The sequence below is a fragment of the Felis catus genome, chromosome C2 (assembly GCF_018350175.1).
Source record: "Felis catus isolate Fca126 chromosome C2, F.catus_Fca126_mat1.0, whole genome shotgun sequence".
Classification (NCBI taxonomy): Eukaryota; Metazoa; Chordata; class Mammalia; order Carnivora; family Felidae; genus Felis; species Felis catus.
In genome coordinates, this window is record NC_058376.1 from 7,410,357 (window position 1) to 7,417,228 (window position 6,872).

Sequence of the window (6,872 nt, forward strand, 5' to 3'; positions counted from 1 at the left end):
TAAACTTGACAAAAGTAATGTAAGACCTGTACACTGAAAACTGCAAAAAGTTGTCGAAAAGAATGAAAGGAAAGCAAAATAAACGAGAAAGCATTTCATGTTTGTGGACTGAAAGACTTAAAATTGTTAAAATGGCAATATTCTTCAAACTGATCTACAGATTCAATGCAACGTCTATTAAAATCTCAGTTGGGGGGGCCCAGTCAGTTAAGTGTCCGACTTGGGCTCAGGTCACGATCTCGCGGTCCGTGGGTTCGAGCCCCGCATCCGGGTCTGCGCTGACAGCTCGGAGCCTGGCGCCTGCTTCCGATTCTGTGTCTCCCTCTCTCTCTGCCCCTCCCCTGCTCATGCGCGCTCTCTCTCTCAAAAATAAACATGAAAAAGAAAAGCTCAGCTAGCTGTTTTTCAGAAATTGTCAGTTTCTATGAAAGTCCAAAGGATCCAAATAGCTAAGACAAGATTGAAAAAGAATACAGCTGAGCAGCTCAGGCTTCCTGATTTCCAAACTTATCACAAAACTGCAATAAACAACAGCATGTAGAACTGGCATAAAGACAGATCAATAAAATAGAATTGAGGCCCCAAATAAACTTTCACATTTGTGATCAATTAATTTCAGCAAGGGTGCCAAGGCAATTCAATGGGGACAGAAAAGTCTTCTCAATAAGTGAGGCCGGCACAACTGGATGCCCGCTTACGGAAGAACGAAGTTGGATGCCTTCGTTACATTATACAAAAACGTTAACTCACAATAGACTATAGAGCTAAATGTAGGAGCTGAAATTATACAGCTCCTGAGAGGAAACATGAAAGCAATCCTTTGCGACCTGAGGTTAGGCAAAGCCACGAATATGACTTTAAAAACACAAGTAATAAAAGGAAAAAAAAAAATAGATGACTTGGAGCCCAATCAAAATTGAAAACTTTTAAGTTGTAAACCACACTGGCAACAGAGTGAAAAGCCAACCCACAAAATGGGAGAAAACATTTGCCAATCATACACCTGATAAGGGACTTGCGTCTCTATAAAGTCTTTTTAACAACTTAATAATAAAAATTTTTTTAAAAAATTCCTGATTGATCTGAATGGACATTTCTTCAAAGGTAAGCAGCTGGTCAGCCAGCACATTGAAAAGATGCTCGCTGTCATTAGTCATTAGGGAAATGCAAACCAAAACCACAATAAGATGCTACCTGCCACCCACGAGGATAATTGTAATGAAAAAGACACGGAAGGGAGAAATTGGAACCTCATACATTACTAGGAGTGATGCAAAGTGGTTGCACTAGTTCGGAAAAAAGTTTGGCTGTTCCCCGAAACGGGAAACTTGGAGGTAGATGATCGAGTAATTCTACTCCTGGGTCTGTGCCCAAGGGAACGAAAACATACATTCCCACGAAAACTTGTACGTGAATGTTCAAGCAACACTATTCAAAATAGCTGAATGCCATCTACTGATGAATGCATAAGGAGATATAGTTTATTTACACACCACACCATTCGTCAATAAAAAGGGATGAAGTATTGATACCTGCTACAACATGTATGAACCTTGATAACATGATGCTGAAAGAAACCAGGCACAAAAGGTGGCCTCTCGTATAATTGCGTGGATATGAAAGCCGCACAGTAAGGACAATTCTATACAGATAGCAGGCATATCTGTGGCTGTCGAGGGCTTGGGGGGCGGAGACGGTGGGGGCGAAATGACTAAAGTGGATTAAAATGTGACATTTGGAGGGTGAGAAAAGTGTAAACTTGATTGTGGTGATTGCACAAGCCCGAACAAACTAGAAGTCATTGAATTACACTCTCCAAAGAGGTGCATTTTTTTGGTATGTGAATTACACCTCAATAAAGGTGCTAAAAAGTTGAATCCATGTAAATCAGTCGTGCAGTATGAGTTTTGGTTTCCTTGGAGGAATCAGTCATTATGGTAGCGTTTTTCAGTGTTTCCACTTGTGATATTTTGAGCTAAGTCATTATTTGTTGTTGGGGAGTGTCCCTTTGTCCTGTGCATCCCAGGATGTTTAGCGGTATCTTTTGCCTCTACGCACTAGAAGACAGCAGCGTCCCTTCCCCCCCCCCCGGATACGACAACCGAAACTATCTCCAGGCATTGGCCAATGTCCCTTGGGGGTCCAAAATAGCTCCCGGTTGAACCACTGTATACAGTGCTTAGTAGCAGTAATTGTACAAAATCAACACTTCAGCTTTTATTAATCCGTTAGGCTGATAGAAGCTTACATACTTGCCCCTTACTTCTTACAATAAAACTAAGGAATAGAATGTTTTTGCTACTTTCAACTTTTGTCCTGGAGCTCCAGGGGCATCCAGTTAGGAAAATGGTCTAGGTGCAAAATTATAACTTGCCACAGATTAGTGCCCGCACCGTGCCTCTATTTAACTTGGTATTGTAATTTAGCAGGGTCTAATGAAGTGTTGAATTTGCTTGCCACCTATTTAATAGACAGTCTTCTTAAAAAAGAAAGGATCTGGAGAAGTGAAATGCCTTTGTTTTTATGCTATTATTGGTAATAGAATAAATATCATTGCTATCTATGCAGAGTAAGAAAAAAACCAAGCAGGACTCCGTGGAGATTTTACTTAAAATGTTTCACTTGAATTTACTTGCTTTTGGTAACTTAGCCAAGGGAACCTCTCAATCGGTATTCAAGGAGTGCCACCAAAAGCCCAGTGATCGGAAAACATGAAAGTTGATTTCCAAGGGACGCCACAAGGCATGTGATCGATTCTACTGCTGTTTCACACACACAAAGCTAAAAAGGAACGGATGAGAAAAATAACTATCTTGAAACCCCAGGAGAGGCCAGAAGCAGAACTGTGAGTCCTGGAGAAAAAAAAAAAAATGAGAAAAGTGTGATGAATGTGACAAGAGGGTGTTGAATCAGTCACCAAGAAAAGGGAACGTGTCACTTTCTCACAGAGTTGCAGCAAGAGAAGCAAACAAGGAAAGCCGTGAGCCAATGCGATGGGGAAACGTCCCGGGTTTTATGCTCACATCCTCATAAACACATTATTCGCCACTGAGCAGCAATGCCATTGTCATGTACTCACTTTATGCTATGAAAATCGGAGGTCTCACATTGGCCGACTTTCCCTCCACAGCAAAATCATGTAGTCTTTCCATAACTGAGCCCTATGCTAATGAAAGACCTCCCCCCGCCCCGCCCCCACCACCGAGTCCTCTGGAACATCTACAAAGGACGTTAAGACTGGGGGGGGGGGCGGTGGGAGGTGGTCTGAGAATTGCGTTCCGCCTTTCCACGTTGCCCCAGATCAGCCGGGAGCACAGCCAGGATTTTCCAGTTCGTTTGTTTCATAGGGATTTCTCGCCTTATCCTGTGCTTACTTCTTTCAGTCTAACCAATTCAAAGAAATGGACAGCACCAGAGTCATGCTCCTGTCCTTCCCTTGACACTCACCGTCTGATCTGAATATTTGGCAACACCTTTTAACCTCTCCTGTGACTAAATCCTACCCTGGGCTTTTCACCTTCAAGTTCTGCCCGGTCTCTCCTGCTGTGAGCCTCCAGTTCCAAAACTCCAGACGATCTTGGCCACGTGTTAGGAGAACAGGAGGCATCCAGCCACCAAGCTGCCTGTTGTGAAAAGCCATTCTGCACCCTTTTCTGCTTGGACACTTACCACTCCAACTGGTCCTGTTCTGTTCCTCTGGGAAGTCCCGGACTCCAGTGCTGAGGGAAGGACAGGATGAGGAAGGCTCCCACGGAGAGTGTGTGTGCACGCTGGATGTGTGTGCACTTTCACCTGGCCGTGTGGCTCTCTGTCACTACGTGTGGAGTGTGACGTAGAATGAGAACTTAGATTCGTCTAAGTGAAGGCACCAGGGTCCTGGGTTTTAAACATCTCCGCAGACTTGCTTGTCTCACACGAAATTTCTTCCACATCCTTGGAGTTGACAGGAATTGGACAAGCCTTGGTCTTACCACAACCCAGCGCATTGGGCAATCCAAGGGCGGGACTCTCTCTCCCTCAACATTGGGTTGCCAGTTCAGTAGGGCCTGAAGTTCCTTTTCTGAAAAGGAAAGTCCATGCTGGGGCAAAACCCAGTGAACATGGTTTTTCGTTTCTCATGTTTTGTATTTTGGGGGGAAAAGAGGGAGGGTCACTTGTAATCAACCCAAGTGAGCAAAGAAAAAAAAATAGGGTTTTACCATCAAAGAAAGAACCACCTGGTGAAAAGGTCCCATAAAACGCAGGCTTTGCCCCACTTTGGATATCTCCCTGTCTTTGTCCTCTTTTCTTTTGTTCGGACAATCACTTTTCCTTTTTCTTTTCTCTTTTTTCTTGTTTTTCTTTTGAAAAAGGTGAACAAAATTTAAATAGAGTCGTGTTGGCAGACATTTTCCGATGTCGTTTGGGAGAGATTAAGGTATCAGCTTCCCTGACCGTCTCAAACTTGAGACAGCCCCACCTCTCCGTCAAAACTCTCCTTTTAATGATAAATGGTTCTTCTCTTCCTTCTGATTCTGTGCCACACGCAGGCCATTCCCTGGGACCTGGTTGTATTTACGCCATCTACTGGGTGTTGGTGGAACTGCATTTGCTGGGCACAGTATCCTGGTTCTGTACCCACAGCTTCCAAGAAAATAAAGGTCTTGGCCATGATGAACGCTTTAGGAGACACAAATACGTAATTCGTCATTTAAAACATCAAGAGGGACACCTGAGATGTTCATTGTTTTAAGTTTATTTATTCTGAGAGAAACAGAGACAGTGTGAGTGGGGGAGGGGCAGAGAGTAAGGGAGCCGGAGAGAATCCGAAGCAGGTTCCATGCTGTCCGCACAGAGCCTGATGTGGGGCTGGGGCTCATGAAACTGTGAGATCACGACCTGAGCCGAAACCAAGAGTCCGACGCTTAACCGGCTGAACCACCTGGGCGCCCCGAGATGTTAATTTGATTTTTAGAAGTATTTTTTCAGAAGAGGATGTGTTCCATATTTTAACACGTTAGTTCTTCGGAGTGTCGAATCAAAGGAAACATCCCTGAGATCAGCTTGGATAATAACGTAGGTCAGCTTTTAAATGTGGGTCGTAAAATATCAGGGTGTGTGGCCAGCACTGTGACAGTCTGGATAACCGAAAAAGCCTTGGGCTGCAAATATTGAAAAACACTACATAGCATTAAAACGAAAGAAGAAGGCGCAAGTAGAGGTACGAGAAGCATGTGACCTGATGCTAAAGCAGTTGGGCGTAGAATGGATTTTAGTTTTGGAAATGTAGGAGGCTAAGGTTTCAATACCCAGACAGGGACAGACGTTGAGGTCCTGGAGCCAGACAAAGCAAGAGTGGGAACTGAGACTACCCCCCATTTGGGCCGGATCCTGAAAGCTGACCAGAAAATCACCTACCCGTTAGTACAGGGTTACAACAAGGGTTACAACTATCTCCTTCCACCCGGATTTGGGTGTAAAGGTAGAAATACCCTTAAGAATCCAGTACCATAGCCCTTTCCTATCACAAAGTTAGGGTTCCAATTTGCATCCCCCCACTTTGTCCAGGAATTCCCTGGCAAGAAATAAGCATAAAACGTGTCCCAAACCAGTGTGCCCCTTTGGAATCTTAGGAGATAAACAAAGATCAAAACCTCTTTTGAGAAGCACTCTGACAACCCAGACCACATAGAAAGAAAGGAAATTCCAGGGACACCTGGATGGCTGAGTTGGTTGACTATCCAACTTCGGCTCAGGGCATGATCTCACAGTTCATGGATTCAAGCCCCGTGTCAGGCTCTGTGCTGACAGCTCAGAGTCTGGAGCCTGCTCTGGATTCTGTATCTCCCTCTCTCTCTGCCCCTCCCCTGATCCTGCTCTGTCTCTCTCTCCCTCTCTCTCAAAAATAAATAAACATTAAAAAAATTTTTTAAAAAAGAAAAAAGAAAGCAAACTCCAATGAAGATTAGTTCCTACAAAAAAAAAATTAAAATATACAAGGACATCATACACTCCACAAGAGGGCCAGCAGGCACATAGTAAATAGGAAATTAGAATTCCATTACCTGGGATATAAGAAAACAATTGAAAGAGAATATAAAATGAGTGTGTTTAAAATGATGAAAGATATAGGTTTAAAAATGCTAGTAAAAAGGAATAAAAAGATTTAATGTTTATTTATTTTTGAGAGGGAGGAAGGGAGGGAGACAGAGAGAGAGAGAGAGAGAGAGAGAGAGAGAGAGACAGCATGAGTACCAGTGAGCAAAAATGCAGGAGGGTCAGAGAGAGAGGGAGACAGAGGATCTGAAGTAGGCTCCACGCTGTCCGCACAAAGTTCCACATGGGGCTTGAATCCATGAGCCATGAGATCACGACCTGAGCCACAGTCGGACAGTTAACCAACTGAGCCCCCCAGACACTCCAGAAAAAAACCGTTTAAAAAACAAGTTATATCTTTGAGAAATAAAATATAATTACTGAATTTAAAATCTTAATTGGCAGGCAGCACAACAGAAGAGATATGGCTGAAGAAAATATTCGTGAACTGGAAGACAGATATGAGAAAATTACGAACAATGCAGCAGAGACATAAAGAAATGGAAAATGTGAGAAGATAAATAACTGTAACATATGTTCTACAGGTGTTCCGGAAAGAAAATAGAAAAAATAGGGAAGATGCAAAATGAGGAAATAATTACCGAGAATTTACTAAAGCAGAAGAGAAAGACAAATACCATAGGGTTTCACTTACTGTGGAATCCAACCAAACAACCACACAAACACAAACAGAATCAAACACAAAGAACAAACTGGTGGTTGCCAGTTCAGAAAAGCCCCAAAGTGGAAACAACCCAAATGTCCAACCAACCCAGATGTATTGATGAATGGATCAA

The 6,872-nt window shown here is 43.2% G+C and overlaps 1 protein-coding gene across 2 annotated transcripts in view; it reads right to left on the reverse strand.

The window, feature by feature from the left end:
- Positions 1–3,965, reverse strand: part of KCNJ15 (potassium inwardly rectifying channel subfamily J member 15) — a 79,680-nt gene extending 75,715 nt beyond the window's left edge. For both annotated transcript variants that reach the window (XM_045036609.1, XM_019839383.3), the window contains exon 1: positions 3,670–3,965. The gene's annotated coding sequence lies outside the window, so the exon portion shown is untranslated. The remainder of the gene's footprint in view (positions 1–3,669) is intronic.
- Between the last annotated feature and the right edge of the window lie 2,907 nt (positions 3,966–6,872).